The sequence below is a fragment of the Thrips palmi genome, unplaced genomic scaffold (genome assembly GCF_012932325.1).
Source record: "Thrips palmi isolate BJ-2018 unplaced genomic scaffold, TpBJ-2018v1 HiC_scaffold_19, whole genome shotgun sequence".
NCBI lineage: Eukaryota > Metazoa > Arthropoda > Insecta > Thysanoptera > Thripidae > Thrips > Thrips palmi.
Genome location: NW_023144628.1, coordinates 9872605 through 9892832, shown reverse-complemented (window position 1 = coordinate 9892832; position 20228 = coordinate 9872605). Strand labels below are relative to the sequence as shown.

The 20228-nt window shown below is 61.1% G+C and overlaps 1 protein-coding gene across 1 annotated transcript in view; it reads left to right on the top strand.

The window, feature by feature from the left end:
- LOC117646061 (protein rhomboid) overlaps window positions 1-20228 on the top strand; it is a 153744-nt gene that overhangs the window by 52312 nt on the left and 81204 nt on the right. The window lies entirely within an intron of this gene.

The following is a 20228-nucleotide window of genomic DNA, read 5'->3' as shown; positions in this document are numbered from 1 at the left end:
TAAGGTGCCCAGATTCTGGGCACCTTTGGCACCTTAGTCGCTGCTGAGCCATGGGTGAAGGCAGGTTCCTTGTGGTTTGTCCAACCCAAGACTAGGCGACAAAGGTGCCCAGAAACTGGGCGACATTTGGCGCCCTAAAAAGTGGGGCAGGCGACAAAGGCGCCCAGTTACTGGGCACCCTACATTTAGAGTGTACACGACGCCGTTGGTAGGCCAGGACGAGCCGGACGACCGCCTCCGGACGCGGCGGCGCGGCGGCGCGGCGGCGCTCAGGAAACGAACATAAAATACATAAAGTGTAGAATCTAGCGATAAAACGACGGTGTGGTGGTCACGAGCGTGAGAAGGCGCGGAAGGGAGGGCTTACGTGAGCGGGGCGCGGAGGGGGGGGGGGAGGTTTCGCCCCCACACGGCGAGGTGCACTCGGGGCTGTTCGTTCAGTCTGGTTTCTGACGAAACGTATTCCGCCATCTTTATGAAAATATGTAGAAAATCGCGAATTGAATGTGAATGGTTTTCAGCCAGGCGGCACGGGGACGCGAACCCACAGTCTCACCGTACTGCAATTGGACTTAGGTTCAACTTACGTTCACCGCCGGTCCCAGACCCGGGGCCGCCCCCCGCGCCCCCCGGCGTTCCGGGGGCCGGGAGTGCCCGGGGGGCGGGGGCGAGAGGACGGACAAGGGTCCCGGGAGTGACTAGAGAGACCCCGAGAGAGGCGGACGAGTGGGGGGTCTCGGGGAACGTCCTTCTGCCCCGACCGCACGGCGCGGGGGCAGGAGGGCGGGCCGAGTCGGGGAAAAGGAAGTGCCCCCCGGGGGGGCCCACGCACACCCACGGCGCCCCCCAGGACTTGGGGGCCGCTGCACTGCTCTGCGAGATGACAGGACCATGGGCCCGGGGGGTAACCACCGCGCCCAGTCCCAAAAAACCGTGCGCGCAGCGAATCCCTTGGGTCCCGCATGCGTATCATCTCCGTAATCCTGGGGCTACACATGTCAAGGAGGCCCATGGGAGCGCGAGAGAGACGGAACCACGAAACCCCTGTTCGGAATCAGCCCGCAGGGTATCATCGAGGGGGGGGGGGGGGGGGTCGCAAAAGTTGCCTATCTGAGGGCTAAGAGCGTAGTTGCCTACCTTTCAGCCCCCCCCCCTCCCCCCAATCCACCCTTGCTTGCAGTGGCTCGAGTGGCCGCCGCGGGTGCCCTGAGTGCAGCCACCCACCGCCCACGCGGGCCACGGCGGCCACGGCGGGCACGCGCCTTGCCAGAATGAATGTTGCATGCAAATTAGGCATAGGGGCCGCGGCAGTGTAGCAGCGCGGCAGTGTGGCAGTCGCAGCGCGGCGGGGCAGGGAGGAGGCCGCGGGTTCGACTCCCGCCGCCGCCCGTCCAATCTTTACGTCGACGCGAGGCTGTCGGTCGTTGCGCGCCGACTACCTCGGAGGACGGAGGACGAAGGTCGTGGGTTCAACTCCGGTCGCGCGCCCCGCGCATTTTTTTTTTTTTTTTTTGCTCGCTTTTTTGTGACGGGCAGGCGGGGCAGGCGTAGCGACAAATCAGCCCCGGCTCTACAGTTAGGCGGCGCACGCAGCACGCACCACTGCGCCGCGGCGGCCAGGACGGCGTCGCGGCCATCCCGCCATCTGCCTCTGAGCCTCCAACGCCACACCGCCGCACCGGTCCGCGTCACCTACAGCGGGACCAGTGCGCCCTCTTGTCTTATCTCGCGTTTTGCCGCGTTTTGCCCCCCCCCTTCTTTCCACCCTCCAGCAGGCTGTCTCTCTCGCACCCCTACGGCCCGCTTGGGCCTGCCCAAGAGTGCGAGAGAGACAGGGCGAACCAGTGGCGTCGCTTACAATTAGTGCATGCTAAGCACTCGGCTGACTTCATCACGTTTTATCACACCATACCGCTCGCCGCCAGTGGCCCAGCCAGTGGCCCAGCACTGCTGTCTCCCTCGCACTCATGCGGCGTCCCACAAGGGTGCGAGAGGGACGGAGCGACGGAGCACGGAAGCGGCCCACTGGCCCGCCATATGTGTCGGGGGGTCGGCCCCACGCCTCCGTATTTATTTTGGGAAAACCTTTTGGAAAAGTCATTACAGCCACCTGTCGATATTGGCCTGCCTTCCCAGTGGCGCGGCAGCGAGGCAGCGAGGTGTCGGCGCGCGCCCACAGCCTAGCTAAGTGGACCGCTGCCGGGGAATGCACGCGCGCTACCAATTTCACCCACAAAAAAATTAATAATAAAAACTAAACTGAGAACGCGGCTGGGACCAATATGTGGAACTTCCGTTGAACCCTTCACTAGCAGCGTCTCTGCCCGGCCAGGTCCGCCCCGCCTCGGAGCCACGAACGGTCCACCACTCAAACAAGTCCGCACCGATTTTGCCGCACTGGCAGATGAGAAAGAGGAAACTGGAGCAAGAGAGCGATCTACTAGAATCTTAGGGATGGCGCCGCGGGGCAAAGAAAAAAAAAATCATCGTTAAAATATAGAGATTATTAGCGCAGATAAAAAAAATAATTAGCAATTATGGATTTGCCTTGGAAAGTGGGCTTGAATGAGCGGCGGTGGGAAGCCGACTGGAACCCCCCCCCCTCCTCCTCCTCCCCTCTCCCTCCGGATATTTACCCCCGCCTCCTCGCCATCGCCTGCATCGCCGGATTTGAACCTTTCATTTACCGGACGCCAATTCGCAGTTACTTTCGAAAATTTTACAAAAGTATTTGAGGTTTTTATTGCCTACGAGGGAGTTCTGGGAGACGCGTTATTTTTGTAAGTTGGCGGAGGGAGACTTGTGACTTACTTATGGCTTTTCCTTGTGCCTTTGGCTCCCTTTGGCTGCCTTTGGCGTGCCTGCGTAGAACAGCGCCGTTATCCAGGCTCGCGGCGGGGCCTGCGCTTTTCGTACGCTTTCGTCGCTCTGTCTCTCTCGCACTCGCGGGCCGTCCCGTCGGGGTGCGAGAGAGACCGAGCGCTGGCCTGGCCCAGCCAAGCACGGCGAGGCACCACCGTGCAGGCCGTGCAGGCCGCTATTATGTTGTTGATACCACGCGTCTTTGACCTACAACACGGCAGGGCAGCCAAGGCGAAGCCGAGGCGAAGCCAAGGCCCATGAAAACAGGTCCAGCAGCAGCGGCAGCAGCAGGCAGCAGCAGCTATGTCGATGATGTTTTCACGTTTTCAGCCGCCATGCTTGGGGATCCTGGAGGTCCTCGAGGTCCTCAACGTCCTGGAAGTCCTGGAGGTCCTGGATGTCCTGGAGGTCCTGGAGGTTCTGGGGATTCTGCAGGTCCTGGAGGTCCCGGAGGTTCTCTGGAGGTCCTGAAGGTCCTGGAGGACCTGGAGGTCCTGGAGGTTCTGGAGGTCCTGGCGGTCCTGGCGGTCCTGGAGGTCCTGGAGGTCCTCGAGGGCCTCAACGTCCTGGAAGTCCTGCAGGTCCTGGAGGTCCTGGAGGTCCTCGAGGGCCTCAACGTCCTGGAAGTCCTGCAGGTCCTGGAGGTCCTGGAGGTCCTGGAGATTCTGCAGGTCCTGGAGATTTTGCAGGTCCTGGAGATTCTGCAGGTCCTGCAGATCCTGGAGGTCCTGGAGGTCCTGGAGGTGCTGGAGGTCCTCGAGGGCCTGGAGGTCCTGGAGGTCCTGGTGGTCCTGCACTGCTGAAAGTCCTGGAAGTCCTGGAGGTCCTCCACCGGTCCTCCCGATTGGCACCGTGTCGTCGGCGAGCGGCAAGTGAGACATTATAAAGCCCACAAAAATAAAAATAAAAAAAATAAGAAAGAGAAATGAGTGCTTTTGATGAGTCGTTATGGGTGGCAGGGTGGCAGGGCTTGGGTCCGGGGGACAGACCTGGTTGTCTGTTGTCTCAACTAATGATGATGTTAGTGCGGCCCGGGCCCCGGGCGGGGCGTGGCGGGGCGTGGCGGGGCGGTTAGGCTCACCTTGTTGCCTGTGATGTCCCCGGCAGAGCCGCGAGGTGCGGCGGGGCTGCGCGGGGCTGTGCGGCGCTCCAAACCCCTCCCACCATTTCTCCTCCCATTTGTTCACTTCGTGCCGAGGACCGGGAAAAATCACTCCCCACCCCCTTTCCTCGCCTGGCGGGGAATTACGAAGCGAAAAACGGAAAACGTCGAGCGAGTTCGCCGCATCGCCGCGTGATTCTTGGTCTTTGTCGAAAGCCGAGAGCATCGGACGGCGAGCGACGCGTCTGCGGAGCGCCGTGTGGGTAGGCAACACTTCCCGAGTCGCGCACCGCTGCGGGCGGGCGGCCTAGCCGTGCCGAGTCGCGGCGCTAGGCTGTCGCGCTGTCTCTCTCGCACACGTACGGAACGCTCCGTACGTGTGCGAGAGAGACAGCGCGACGAGAGCACGGCGGCGGCTGATTGAAGGGCCTTGCCTTGCCCAGGGCTCGTTTGGCGGCGAGCGCGGCGAGTGGGGTCGTGGCGCGGAAGCCCTTTGCGGCAGTGGCATGGCAGTGGCATGGCATGGCAGTGGGTCGGCGACGTCCACGGCGTCCAAGACGTCCTGTCCCCCCACCCCACCCCACCCCCCACCCCAAACGTCTCGGCCCGCCCGGCTGCCTCGCAGGGCCGACCGCAGGACCACAGGATGAGAATGTTGTACTCCACATGCATAATTTACGAATTTGAGCCTAATTGGTCGGCTTTTTCATCGGCTTTCGATTCGCGGGTGGCCCTCCAGCAGCGGCTCCCGGGCTCCCGTCTGCGATCGGCCAATGTATGCGTCTCTCTCTCTCTCTCCCTCTCTCTCTCTCTCTCTCTCTCCCCTCTCTTTCCCCCCCCCCCCACGCACAACGAGCGCGGGGCAAACACACACACACACACACGTCAGGAACGTGCGGAAATGCCCGGAACTCGGTGCCGCCGCGGCCGCCGCATTCCGCCCCGGACCAATCTGTGCGACGACGGGCCCGCGGCCACGCCCCCCGGCCAATCAGGGGCCGGGCCCGGGGGGGGGGGGGGGGGGGGGGGGGGGAAATACTCGAGTAAGTTGGCGGGCAGGGTCAGGGTGTATAGTGTCGGCAATAGCATGCAACACTTTAAACTCATCGTTCGCAAAAAAAAGTAAACAAAATCGGGTATTTGAACCTGGTTTAACCTGGTTGAAATTACACCCGAAGGCACACCAGCGTCGTTTATCGTTTCCCTCGCGGCCGGACAAAAATGATGCAACGACGCTGGAAAGGCGGAGAGCGAGTCGCTACAGTCCCCGGCGCAGTCTTTCCAGTCCTTTCCAGGCCTGCCAGTGCCCCGTCCTTTGGGCTTTTGTTCTTTGCAGGACCATCAAGTTCGGTCGGGTGGAAACACGGGCTTCCGGCTCGGCCAAGCAAAGGAGTAGACAAGTTGCCGACCCGCCCTGCCTTGCCGCGCGCCGCCCCGCTCGTCGCTCCGTCTCTCTCGCACCCCTACGGGGCGCCCCCTGAGTGCGAGAGAGACGGAGCGACGAAAACGACTCTCGGAATGAGTCTGCCGCCGCGCTGCCCCGCCGCCGTTGCAGAAGGAGAAGGCCGAGGTCGTTGACAGAATCGCAGCGTCGCGTCGCGCCGTGTCGCGCCGCGGCCGTGCAGGGCACTAACGTCGTGTCGTCGTCGGGGAGGTGCCCGGCAGGCCATCGCCTGGCTCCGTTTCGGCCGTTCCGCGCAGTAAAATGTAAAGTGCGAGTGCGGAGTGCACTCCGCCTAGTAGAACACGTTATCATTGCTATCGCAGTGCGAGATCGCAATGCTTGCGGCCATTCGCCCATTCCTGCGGCGACCCTGTCATACACGCCGCCCCTTGCGTAACTCACTCTCTCTCTCTCTCTCTCTCTCTCTCTCTCTCTCTCTCTCTCTCTCTCTCTCTCTCCCTCTCTCTCTCTCACACACACACACACACACGCGCACACACCGCCCGACTTCCTTCCAGGACCTATTTCCCCATCACGGTTTGCGCGATAGGCCATTTCGGGTGTTCCGAAAAAGTTGCTCATCCTTTTTTCATCCGGCACATTTATTATATCCTTTGTCGGTCGGGGCGGGGCGGGGCGTGGTGGGGCGGCCCTGGCCCAGGGCGACAGTGCGGGGCGGGCGGGGCGCTTGTTCCTCCAGTACCACCTGCAGGTGCCAGCAGTGCCCCGCCGGCCCCGCCGGCCCCCACAGACCTGGAAATTCCGGAAAGTAATTTCGGCGCCTGCGGCGACTATACGATTGGCAGCGTGTCGCCCTCGTGGTTCGCGCCATCCTAATTTTACAGTGCGGTTTAGGTTTGCCCAACTGAGGCCGTGTTGGAGTCGTCGCCGGGGCAGAGCATCAAATAGGGCCTAGTTGCCAGCGCGGCGAATTCGTCCACACCACTGTGTTATCCGCCCACTCTGTGTGTGTTTGTCTGTCTGGCCGCAGAGCCGCAGATGGCGTTAATCTGCAACAAGTGAAAAATAGGGCCGCGATGACTTGAATGCCGCGTTGCCCGCGTTGCCGGACCTCCGCGACGGTGAAAATGAGCCGGTGCCGCGGGGCCGCGCGCCGCGCCGGCAACACTGTGTATCTAACAGAGTAGTGAGTGGGAGAGAGGGAGCGAGAGGGCCGCGGCGGCGACCGGCGAGCGCGACGAGGACGGAGGACGGGCCGAGGGACCGAGGGGGAGGCCTCTGGAACGGACGCGCTTCGCTGGGCCGAAAAGACGCGGCGCAGCGCAGCGCAGCGCGCCGTGCTGCTGCCCGTGGAGCGGAGTGGCGCGGGGTGGACGCGGACGCGGCACGGCACTGCAAGGCACTGGCTACTGCCGCCAACCGCCCCCCGCCCCCGCGCCGCCCCCGCCAGAGCGCCGCGAAGCTCTTCGTGGCGTGCACGGCGTGCAGCCCCCCTCCCCCCTCGCCGTAACTACAGTGGGAAGGAAGGAAGAGGGCCGGTGCATGGCCTGTGGCCTGCAGGGCCATGGGCCGCCAAAGGGCCTCGACCGCCCTGGATTTGACCCGCGTGAGCGAGGTTCAAACACTCTCCGGATTCATTTGTTTTGTCTTTTGGTTGTTTATTGTTTGGCGACGGGCGACTCCCCGGGACAGTTCCACGGGACAGCTCCCCGCACTGAGGGAAATGTTTTGGGGCCACACCTAAACTTACAGCTGTGACAACCAATCTGTTTGGTCGCTGGGGGTTCAATTAAACGTTCGATGGCCACATTTAAATCGTTTAGTCGCACTACTTTAGTTGTGAGATGTACTCTTTTTCTAACATGTCGTCTGTCTATTTTAGCCACTGCCACTAAATCAAATCTTGTTACAGTGACTGAATGCGATAAGGTCTGACGATTGACTGTTTAGTCCTGACGCATAAACGTAAACCGATGGAAAAACGCTAAACGCTTTAGTCGCGACTACTGACCATCGATCAAGCCTATGACTAAAGCCAGTTTAATCGAGTCCTTTCATGCTGACTATTATTGGCGGTTCAGTCACTCTCACTATTTAGCAGTCTTATTGTGATCATCGGCTGAACAGTTGCAAGGATTGAACTCGTGTAACTGTCGCCATTGGGGGGTTCCACAAAACACAGTTTTATCGTGAGGCACCGACCCCTTCTCTCAGTGCGGGACAGCTCTATCGCCATCCCGTGGCGTGCTCGGCGTGCTGCCTGCCTTTCGATATTCAACTAGCGGCCGTATTGTGCCGAGCGACTGGTTCCGCACAGCGGCATCGTCGCCCCGAGGGAAGCCCCGCGAGTGCGAGAGAGACAGAGCGACGAGTCGGCCGGTGCACTGTGTGCGCACAGTGTGCGCACTGCGCAGCGCACTTGGTGCACTTTGTGGCCGGGCCGGGGAGGGGCGCGGGGCGCGGCCACGGCGGCATCCATTGCTATTCGGATCGGACGGCGCTCTATTCAGATTAACGGTGGGCCGGGCAAGGGGCCGAGTGAGCCTCCCCCGCACTGACTTAACATATCCGCTACCCGCGGACGGCCCGGCCCGGCGTGGCACGGCACGGCGTGGCGCGGCACGGCGTGGCACGGCGCGGCACGGCACGGCGCGGCACGGCGCGGCACGGCACGGCGCGGCACGGCATGGCGTGGCGGCATCGCCGCCTAAACTCCTTGGAAGCCGCGGCCGCGGGGCCGCCAGGTCGTCGTGCGCGCCGCCGCCGCGTCCCCATCATCCTAGGCCTGGCCGATTCCGAACTGCGCCTTGCCTCGTCTCTCTCGCACTCGCGGGGCGTCGCGGGCGTCATCCCACGGGGGGTCGCGAGAGAGAGAGAGAGAGAGAGAGAGAGAGAGAGAGAGAGAGAGAGAGAGAGAGAGGAGAGAGAGAGAGAGAGCGGCAGACCACTCGGAAGCGGCGCGCTGCCCCGCTGCCGCTGTTGTTCGGACGTCTCTCCTAATGGCCATGGCCGCCACGGCCGCACTCGCTCCGGCTCCTCCGGCTGCTTTCGTGCGTTGCTTCAAATTTTCCCGCGCCCGATTAGGAAGCAGAGAGGGGGGGGGCATGTTCGCGGCCACGCTTTCTCGGAGCAGAAGAGGAGCGCCGGGCTTGGCTCTGCTTGGCTCTGCTCGCTTCTGCCTCCGCGGCGGCAGCGGCGGCAGCGGCGGCCAAATCGAGTGAAAAAATAACACGACGCTGGCCTGCCCGGCCTGCCTGGCCTGCCTGGCCTGCCTCGCCAGCGACATGAAGCAAGCCCTGGCCGCGCTGGCCGCCCTGGTGGCTCCGGCGTCGGCGGCCTGGCCGTCGGTCGCGGTGCCGCGGCGATGCGGACGGCGATGCAGCGAGGGGCAGAGGGGAGAGAGGAAAGCTGAAAGGGGGAGGGGGGGGGGCAGACTGCCCCTCCCGCACTTGGCCGGACAGGAGTCCCCGTACTCCGTACTCCGAACTCCGTTTGGACGCCGGAGAGTCAGAGAGGTGGACGACCGTAATGCCCGAAGGTCAGAACCATTACTCCAGAGACTCCGAGACTCGATGCGCATCGCCAAAAGGTCCCGCCGGCCCGAAGCTTGCCCGCCGCTGCCCGCCGCTGCCCGCCGCCCGCGCGGCTCCAGGGGCCTCTAGGACTACGAACCTGTCAGCGCGCCGGCACGGAAAAAAACGAGCCGTCGGTACTTGAACCCGCGCGAACGCAGCGCGCGCGTGTGACTGTTACACTGTGCGTACTGCTGCACCAAAAGGACAATTCACCTGCACCTAATCATTCTTCGGCGCGCCTTGCCTCTTGTGTGCACTCGAGGGCGCGCGCGGGAAGCCGTCTTGAAGTCCAGGTTCGAGGCTCCAGGCTCAGGGCTCCAGGCTCAGGGTTCCAGGCTCAGGGTTCCAGGCTCAGGGTTCCAGGCTCAGGGTTCCAGGCTCAGGGTTCCAGGCTCAGGGTTCCAGGCTCAGGGTTCCAGGCTTAGGGTTTCCTGGCTCCAGGTTCCGGGCTGCCGGGATGCGCCCGGAAACGCAACGGCGGCGTTGCGTGCGCGCTGGTGGTGGCCAAGGCGGTGGCGGTAGCCATGGCAACCGTTTGCTCCTCGTTTTGTCCGACTCCTTTTGGGCGGCTTTATCTGCGGAAAATCGCGTGCATAACGGGACGACGACGATCACCCCTCCCCCTGCAGGCTGGTCGCTCTGTCTCTCTCGCACCCCTTCGTAGCGCCCCATGAGTGCGAGAGAGACAGAGAGACGAAATCACCGTTCGGAATCGGCCTGCCGGTGGGGCTGCCGGTTCCCACGAACTTCCCCTTTGGCGCGTATCGGCGCCTGGGCAGGCCTGGGGCGTGCTTTAGGTGTCGTGGACTCGGCCGTGGTGGGCCGTCGCATACGTCTTCGGTGCGCGTGTACAGTGTACGCACCGATCGGCCGGATCGAACCGAAGTCTACCGAGGTGAACCGAAGTCGGGCCGAGCGAGGCAGGCCACCGGCATATCCACACAGCGCCACCTGTTCCTGCTCGGCCTGCTCCCTGTTCGCAAGCAATTACCCGCCCCGCTCCGCCCCGCCCCGCCACGCCGTGCTACCCTTCCTCGAGGCCACGGTAGGCCCATCCCGTGTGTGCCCCGCCACGCCCCGCCCTCTACCTGGGCCCTGCTGGCCGCCCTGGCCGCCCTGCCCCCGCCGCCGCCGCGGCAGCAGAAGCACCTTCTGGTGCGGCACCGCGCCGCGCCGCGACGCCGCCAGGCAAGCTGCGGCACGCGGCACGCGACGGGGCGGTCCGAGAGCGACGTAGCGACGGAGCCCAATGAGTGCGAGAGAGACAGAGAGACGTAGCGATGTAGCGCAATGAGTGCGAGAGAGACAGAGACAGGGCCGCGGCGGGAATGCTCAGCGCGGACTCGCGGACCCGTCCAAGCAGGCCGCGGCCGCTTTGATGCAACCTCCGCGATGTGCTACTCTCACTACGCTGCCTCCATGCCTCCATTCCCATTCCCACCTAATGCCGCCACTTGGACTCCTCGCGCATCAACACCTCCCCCAATTCCTCCAACCCAAATAACTTTCCGCCACGCCAGCCCCCCCCCCCCTCGCCCCCTCGGCGTATTATCCACGCTGCTCCCGTTGGCATGTGCTGCCCGTTCGTCGCTCTGTCCCTCTCGCTCCCCTGCGGGCGGTGCGGCGCGCGCCGTGAGTGCGAGAGAGGCGGAGCGACGCATGAGTCTCTTGGCGGTGCCGCCGAAATGAAATAACGATCCTAGACTTGGTTGGCCGGGTAGGGGTACGCCGGGTACGGGAAGAAGGCCGCAGAGGTACGCAACAGCCATCAGGAGGTCCCCCGCCCCCTCCCCCCTCCCCTCCCCCGGGCCCTGCGACACGCCGGCCCGGTGCCCGGCGTGCACCTGCTCCCTTGTAACGTACCTCTCGCCACACGCGCGCCGCGCGCCCCTGCAGCAGCGCAGACAGCGCAGCGGCAGACGCAGCCAAATACCACCAAATACCCGTCCGAAAAAAAGACGCAAACCCTGGGGGGAGTAATTTCGGAAAATAACGAACAGCGGCCGGCGTGGCTGCCGGCCAGCCCTCCGCCGGCGTGGTTGTGTGGGTGGAGCCAACGAGGGTTAAGTTCGAGCCACCGTCGGGCCTCTAACCCTATCGCTTGATTTACAACCCACCCTCCCGGCGCACGCCCCGGCGTGGCGCGGCGTGGCGCGGCGTGGCGCGGCGTGGCGCGGCGTGGCGCGGCGTGGCGCGGCGTCCGGCGCACGCACTGGGGGCTGATGCTGGCCGCGGCGCGCCCTGGCGGCCCTGGCGGTACCGCGCAGGTGTTCGTCCGGATGAGTCATCCTCCTTCCTCTACTCGTAGTTCCCCGGGGTACTTTTTGTTCCTCCTCGCTCGTCGTCCACGTAACCAACGTAACTGCGCGGCGTCGCGGCGTCGCGGTGTCACGCCGACGGCCAGGGGGCAAGTCGTCTGGAAAGGTGTTGTGACTCGGACGCCTGTGTGACGCCGACGCCGCCGCCGTGGATTAGTCTCATTCCGAGATCGCTCTGTCTCTCTCGCAGCCCGACGGCACGCCGCGTGAGAGTGAGAGAGACGCGCGGTTAGCCCGTTGGTGGACTTAAGCCCATTTCACGACGAGAACGGTTTCTATTCTGGAAAAAAGACGGCACAAAGGCGGCCGACAGTGATGGCCGCGGGGCGGGGCGGGGTGTCCCGGCGATGCACTTCTTGGAGCGGTGGGAGAGCCGCGCACAGGGGGTGACAAATAGCCGCACTGTTACGAGAGCGCGGCGTCGCGGCGTCGCGGCGTCCAAGAGTCCGAGGGCCAAACGGCGGCCACGCGAAGGGCAGGTGCACCATGCCCGACCATGCCGCGCGCGCCGCGCCAGTTGAAGCGGACCCAGGATGGCGGTGCTCTCCTCCGAGGGGAGCGGCATGTCTTGAGCGGCGGCAGCAGGTATTAGACCGAAATTCAATTTACTCGCTTATTGGCTCGGCAGCGGGAACAGCAGAGCAGCTTGCATACGTGCCGCAGTACCGCGTCCACCGTGTCTATTACCGCCTCCATTTTGACAGCGTCCTCGGCGCCGCGCTGCAGCGGGCGTCGCTGGCCGCGCCCTTGTAGGGCCGAGATGCAGCGATGCAGCGCACGCGGCGTGCAATTGCAGCAACACGGTAACGCGGTACGTGGTGCACTCAGCAGACTCATTCCGAGGGTCGTTTTCGTCGCTCTGCCTCTCTCGCACCTTCAACGGACGCCCTGTGAGTGCGAGAGAGGCGAGGCGTCAAAAACTGCAGTGTGCAGGCAGGCGCCAACCCATTGCAACCCATGCGCCAGCGCGCCAGCCCGAGTGGCGGCAGTGCGGCATGTCCGGGGGCCTTGGGGCGAGGCGAGGCGAGGCGCTGCTCGGGGTGCCCGCCCCGCCGGCCCGTCCAGGATGGGCATAAATGCAACAACGACAATGGCTCGCCAGACGTGTGTGTGTGTGGTGTGTGTGTGTGTGTGTGTGGAGAGAGAGAGAGAGAGAGAGAGAGAGAGAGAGAGAGAGAGAGTGAGTGAGTGAGTGAGGGAGAGAGAGACTGAGCGTGTATGAATGTGTGTGTGGCCAAGGTATAACATGTCGATTTCTCGGTTTGGAGTGAAGATTGCATTGGGTGGGCCGCCCGCCGCCGCCGCCTGCCCGTACGTACAGCTCCCGCCACGCCCCCGCTGCCCCACCGCGCCCCGCCCCGCCCCGCCCCGCCCCGCTCGGCCAGCGGCTGCGTCGGCCAGCAAAGCGCCCAGAATTGGGTCGAGTGGGGTAGCCGTGGATGGCGCGTCAAAATGTTACGACTCTGCTTAAATGAACGACGTGCACATGCGGTGGCGTCGCTGCCGCGGAAGGGCAGTACAACCTAACCTAACCTAACCTAACCAAGCCAACCTAGCCGAGCATGAGAGCCGCGGCGGCGCGAGCGGCGCGCGGGACGTCGGTTTCGGTCCTTCGGTCCTTCGGTACGGATCGAAGTCGGGCTGCCTGAGGGCTGCCCGCAGCAGAGCCAAGCAGAGCGCCACCGCCCGGCTTTGCTCGACTTGCCCGACGGGTAATTGGTACCCGTCCATAATGACGACAGAAACAATCTGTGGATTTTTCCTTTTCGGACGTCCACGGCTCGGCATTACTTTGATTACAAAGTGCAAGCAGCAAAGCAGCAGAGCAGCAAACATTGCAGCCAGCCAGCGCGTCCTGCATTCGTCAGCGAGACTGGGACCGCCAGGCCGGCAGGGCACATAATTGGCTCAATATTCCCGCGAGAGCGAGGGAGAGGGAGAGGGGGGGAGAGTGCGCAAAAGGTCGCAGGGCTGGGAAGCAGACGACGCGTCCACAGGCCGGGGAAAACGGATTCCAAATATATTTTCCAATTATGCACTTTTCTTGCCCGACTTCCATTTGCGGTGATTGCAAATGCAACTTGAGCTTGGCGGCTTGGCGCAAGGCTTGGCGCACCGGGGCGGCGTTATCGTCCAGCCTTCAGCCTTTCCTGTCTCATCGCACAATGCAACCTACCCGGGTGGAAGGATCTGCAGTTTAAACTATATTGGAAAAATATAGATTTTTTGTAATGTTAAACTTAATTTTTAAATACTTTCTTTCATACTTTAAATTACTGTAATGTATTGTATAATTGCAGGTAAAGTGTAGTTCAACTACAGTTGAAGTGTAGTAAACTACAATTAAACTGCAAAAAAAGTACCAGTTATTTCGGACAACTATAGTTTTTGACCCAGGTTGTCCTAGTCTTCATATCAGTTGACTGTAGTTCAAAGTACAGTTTTACTGTAGTTTAGTTACACAGCCAGAGTTAATTCAAAAGAGAAGACAATCTGCAGTTTTAAAATTTGGTTCAAAATTCAAAATTTTTAATTTTTGAACCTTGTTATGAGGGGACTCTCCCTCCCTCTGACCCCTTGGGTGATTGACTTCGTGTTAATTGTGTGGTTTGATTGGATGTTGCCGGGAGTTGAACCTCGGACCCATGGCTTCTGAGGCAGAGGCCTTGACCACTGCACTACTGAGCTTCCTTGTGGATGGGGGCTTGGCTACTCGACCACATGGAAAGGCCGGCTTTCCTCAGGAACTATAGTTCAACTGCTAGAAAACTACAGTTTTACTGTAAGCCACTCTGTACTTTGAGTGAAACCCACTTGTCCAAAATGTAATTTATAATGAATTTGCCTCAGAAACCAAGACACCATGGAGTGATTTAATGCAGAGAGCCTTCAAGGTCTTAATTTTCAACGACTGGAGTCGTTACCTTTTCAACTTCTGAGACGCATTGCATTATAATGCTTTCTAGTTTTATTTGTGTTTGACATTTTATCATCCAGTCATAATGAATTTGATGCCACTTAGCTAGACCTTGTTTGGCGACAAGCTAGCTTAATTTTGTGGCTTGTTGATTTCCACGATACTTTGTCACATGCTACCTGACCAATATGGAACATTATAAAATAAGCAAACAGATAACCAGATAGTATTTTAAGAATTGGTTACATCCAGCCATATAGGTTTTCATATGGAAGTTTATTCGTGTCTTCTAAAAGTCTCCAACGTCAAGTATTTCAACGTAAACCTTCAACAGAAATAACTGAAACTTGTAAGAGATATTTCCTTTTCAATCCTTATATTATTTTAATCACTCAATGTAATTGTTTTTTTTTCTTCATATCAAGTTGCAGTGCTTGACATCTTAAACTATGCCTTAAGCGAAAAATTACTACAAATTGTAGTAAACATTCAACTAGTTTGTCATTGTGTAAAAAATTATGATCAGAAACTTTATTTCCTTTGTAGATCCTCCTGCAGATATAAGTGTAGGCGGATCTTCAGTAGTGGACTATTTAAGTAGAGTAGTATTAAAAAAAACTTTTAACTTCACTTTTTAACTACAGATAGTACTTAATACCTGGCCAACAAATAGCAGTTCAGCTAGAAAGCAGTTTACATACACAGCTAACTACAGATCCATGAGCAAACTGAAACTGGACTTATTCTGCACTTTGTTCTTACCAAAAACTGCAGTTCAGGAACTGTAGTTTTGGCACTACAGTTTAAACTGCAGTTTCACTATAGATCCTTCCACCCGGGTAATGACGCCACGAAAACAAAAGTCCCAAATAATTATTGTTTCAGTGCGCTGATGCAGAGTTCAAAAGCCTGCTGTCATAGACTATCTTTTTTTTAAACTTTTGTTTTTTCAGTGTGCCTGGGCGCGTTTTGTTAGCAGGTTTTCCGGCGTAGACGGCTTTGGCGGGCCAAAAAAATGACCTCTTTGACTGGGCGATCGCGCGGTAAGGCGGGCGGGCAGGCAGCGCGGCCACGGCAAGGCAGCAAGGCAGTGCGTGGGAAGTTATTGTTTGAGAAAGTGGCAGGCACGGCGGCAGGCGGCACGGCACAGCGCGGACCGAGCCGCGGACCACGCGGCCACCGGGGAGGTCCAGCCGCAGCGACGCAGCGCCACAGCCACGGCCACAGCGCCGCACCCGGGCTTCATGGCCACGGCCGAAGGCAGCCGAAAGGAAGGCCCGGCCAAAAGTGATCCAAGAGGAGGAAGAGAAAAGAGGCCGCGCCATTTGGTGTCTCTCGGGAGCCGAGCGCGGCCAAGAGCGCGGCGCGCGTGCCGACCCCTTTCGGCGAGACTTTCGGGAGATAACGGCGCGCTCAAAAGTGAGGTTAGGTGCACCGCGTGACGAGATGCTTGCTGCCCACCGTCAGAAATGACAGCATCAACGCCGTCTCCTCATCAACGCTCGACGTAAAATCGTCACCGCTCCTCGCTGGATGACCGCCGCGCCGTCATAGCGAAGAACTTCGACTCTAGAACATGAGGTTGTGCAGGTTTACGTGTCAAAATCTGTTGAAGGTCTTACGCAATGGCGGCGTGGCGCTACTGGCTGGGGCTGCAGCTGGGCGGGGTGGCCGACGGGCTGTCGGGGTGGCGGCGGCAGCACAATGGATATGACATGCAAATTGTGTGCACCTCATCACTTTTCAATTACGCCCCGGCTCTTCCAGTGCCCAGCCAGCCTCAGCCCGCCTTAGCCAGCGGCCAGACTGATTACCTGATTAATGACTTTTTGGTGGGTCTGTTCTGTTCCATCGGTTTGGCGCTACGTATCATGGGGGAGATTGTTACAAACTAAAGGCGAAGACTAATGATGATTAATGACAAAGCAGGAGCTAGGCACACCGTGTGTGTGTGTGTGTGTGTGTGTGTGTGTGTGTGTGTGTGTGTGAGAGACCCTTGTTGGGTGACCAATTCCCAATCATCGGAGGCGCCGATGATGTGCCGATAGACGGGCCTAGCGGAGTGTTTTCCGAGGGACAGGCGAAAGGGTAAGGGGTCATCAATTAACAAGAATTAAAAGGTTTTCTTCGTTGTTTATTTAGCGTGCGATCAGACCGTTTGCGCCGCATGCGAGGAGCCAGCTTGTCTCCCCCTCCGTCTTTCATTCTTCCCGAATCAATCCACCGTTTCCGAATGAAAAATGGATTAATTCCTCGCGCGAAAAGCCTTTTGCCGATCGGCCGGCCGAAGCGGGCCGCCGCCGCGGCGCGCGGTAGACTCAAGTTGATAGATGAATCGCCGGCATATTTCAGCTCAAAATGCAATAATGATGATAATAACGGTCGGCCGACAATAAAGGCGACGGATTGGTTGATTGATTGGGGCAGGTGATGTGCGGAAGCTGGAGAGGAGAGGCTGCACACCACAGAGGCAGCCCCTTTGGGCAGCCCGCGACAATAGCCGTGCGCAGGCCGGCCGGCCAGGCACATGGCCAGTGGCGGCCACGCACGGCCACGCGGCCGGAGAGGTTAGGCCGCCCCAGATATATTATTGCTAATCCGCTTATCTGGCGCGGTGCCAGCTGGCCAAAAGCTGGCCAGTGGACTGCGGGGCCGGGCTGCACATTTTTAGAGATTCGGCAGATGGACTCTCCATGCCTCTCTGTGCGCGCCTTCTCCTCTGCATGCCAAGGGTCCGTTCTCCAACTGCTCACACTCGGATTTTCGACCACTTTGACCTAACCTTACCCCACTTACGAGACGGGTCTTTGACACAGCTTCCTCGCCAGCTCTACGTGGGAGGACAGTGTCTGAGACACGTCCAGACATCGCACCGCCTGATGGTGCACTGGGAAGATGCCCGCGGCTCTTTCCTTTTTGCTAGTGGCGTGGGAAGCGGGAAGCTGGCTTGGTCGGCACCATTTCCGCAAAGGGTCCCTATTCGCGTGGGTTCAGCCCTTGCAGCCCTAGCGTACCCTAGCGGGCCTCAAGGGCTGGCCCGGGCTGGCCCCGCCCTGCAGCGGTCCACCCACCCCTACCACCTGGACCGGCCGGGGCGGCGGGGTGGCGGCGGGGTGGCGGCGGGGCCGCGCACCGGAAGGCAGGAAGGAAGCATGAGAAACTGCTTGTTCTTGGAAGGAAGAGTGTCTCACAAATTCGTGGGAAATTAACCCGAGGGGGACTGCGTAGGGGGCGCTCCCCTCAAATTTGCTCCACCCTCTCCGGTTCCCATCGTTTTGTTTTGTTTCTCTCCTTTGCGAAAGGTGAGGCGTTTCCACAATGTGTGCAAAGTCTGGCGCTGCTGCGGGGCTTTCGAAATGGTCATGAGCTGCATCGCTGCAGTGCTTGCCTGAGCCACGCTAGCCACGCGAGCAGGGAAGCCCTATCCTCGGCGGGGATCATACATATAGGATTAGCCGCATGCACGCTCTGTATTTGAAACGAACGTGCGGTGGCGGCGGACTGGCAGGCAGTGGCTTTCGTCGCTCCGTCTCCCTCGCACCCATGCGGCACGCACCAGGGCTGCGAGAGAGACGGAGCGACGAAACGCCTGCTGGCGGCATGTAGGTTAAGCCAACGCCTAGAGCCTGTGCCCGTCGCGTCGGTACGGGTCGGCGGCAGTCGGCCGACGAAACACACCGATGCGGCGGGCGTTGCGACCGATGCGTTTCTCTGGTTTCCCAGTCCGCAGCGCCAAAGCCAAAACGGGCAAGCCGATTAGCGAGTCGCACGCCGAGTGATTGGCTGGAAAGCCATGGCCCAATGGCCGGGCCGGGCCGGTCGACGACCACCACGACGGCGGTCACGGCGGCACGACGGCACGACATGCCGGCGGTAAAAATGATCCGGCCGACTGGCGGGCAGGCTGCGGCTGGCGGGCACTGGCGGGCCGACGGCACGCGTCTGCCGCCAAATTGCTCGCTCGGGCGGAAGGGAGTGGGAGGGAAGGGAGGCCCGAAGGGGACCTTCAAGGGACACGACACCTCATGTTACATTCAGCCAATTAATGGGCTGCGCTGCGACTTGACACGCCGGCGCCGTGCTGGCCGAGCAGCCCCTGGTTCAGGGGGCTCGAAATGGTACTAGCGGGCGTGCTGGTGCTGGCCGTGCGGTCCGGTCCGAACGAACGGTGGAGGTTTGCGAAGGCTCCGCCGTGGCTCCGCGCTATGGCTTCGGACCGCTTCGGACCGCTTCGGACCGCTTCGGACCGCTTCGGGACCGCTTCGGGACCGCTTCGGACCGCTTCGGACCGCTTCGGACCGCTTCGGGACCGCTTCGGACCGCTTCGGACCGCTTCGGTACGCATCGCAGTGCGACGCTCGCATACACCACTGACCTTGGATCGGGTCGGCTGTTCCCCCAGCAGGCTGATCCTCACGAGTCGTTGTGACGTCCCTCTGTCTCTCTCGCACTCGTGTGGGGCGTCCCGTAGGATCGCGAGAGAGACAGAGCCACTCGCCAGGGCGTAATAGCATGGGGCGCGTGGCGGGGCGGGGCGGGGCGGGGCGGGGCGGGGTGGGGTGGGGCGGGGCGGGGTGGGGGTAGGTCGGGCAGGGCGCCCCGCCTTATCGGAGATAGACATCGTAATAACCCCACACTGCAGCACGCTGCTGCACGCTGCACCGGTATCGGTCTAGTCCGAGTATCGGTCTGATTCGGCCAGGGCCGGGCAGGCCGGGCGGGCCGGCAGGGCGCTCCTCTTTGTAACTCTTTACTCCCTTCCTTTTTATCGCCTGCTTCCCCATACGAGCATGATGCGAGCACACCGGGAGGCCGGCGCTTCTGTGGCAGCCAGCCAACCCTGTCTTGTGCCTTCCCTACCTGCGCGGCCCCGCCGGCCCCGCCGGCCCCGCCCTCGCATACCTCTCGCCGATCTGCCGACGCGTCCAAGTCCATTTATTTGGCGTTTGGCGCGCATTTCGGCGACCTGGCCCGTCGTCGACCTGGCGCGTCGTCGACGGGCACCTCGCAGAGCACTTCGCCGACGACGCGGCCTCCCCGATTCATCTTGGCGGCACTTCCCACCGCCGCCACCTCCAGGTCCTGCAGCAGGCTGAGGCTGATTCCGTGAGGGCATTTTCGTTCTGCCTCTGTCGCACTCATAAGCCGTGGCGCAGGGGAGCGAGAGGGACAGAGGGCGTCATTCGGAGTGGCTCGGCAGGGCCTCCAGGGAGGGATGAGGTTGATAAAGGAAGACGGTGCGCCCAGCAGCTGCTTGGGGCCTAGCGGTAGCCGCCCCCTCCCCTCCCCTCCCCCCGTCGGGGCGTGTGCGCGCAGGGCGCAGGGCTGCGAAGGGCCCATCCAGTCAAAACATGTGGTTATTGGTTGTGAGACGCAACGCCGACAGACGGACGACCCGTCGGCCAGGAGCACGCCGTGTGCCCCACCTCATCACACATCCTCATTTCGCCTGCTCCATTTTTTTCTTGTTTCTACCTCGGGCCCAAAATTCGCTCGGCTCTGTGAAGCCGCCCAAAGCCGCCGCCACTGCCAGTGTGCCAGTCACTGTCTGACAGACTGCGCCAAAGCGACCGAAGCCGCACGCCGCGCCCAGCCTGGCCCAGCCCCGCCGAGCCCGGGTTCGAGTACCGCCCACCTCACAATCAACCACTAACAAGTTCATTTTTGGCGACACTTGGTGCGAGCGCTCGGAACGACCGGGAGTCGAACCCTGGGCTGCGCGGTTTGCGCAGGTAGGGGTCCGCGCCGAACGGGCCCTTCCACTGCACCTGTACCACATGGCCGGCAAGGCCGGCAAGGCCCGCAAGGCGCGGGGGCGGCCTGAGGTGCTGCAGCCCGCAGCTGATGGGATTGGATCGAGGTGTGTGGCTGCCTGGCTGCAAGCGCACCCCTGCCCGCCTGCCTGCCCGCCTGCCTGCCTGCCTGCCTGCCTGGCCGCCCACCCGCCCCGCCGTGCAGCTGTTTGTTTTCGGGCGCCCAAATTTTATTGCGGACAACCACTTAATGCGTAATTAGCGGAGGGCTGCCAGCCCCGCCAGCCCCGCCAGCC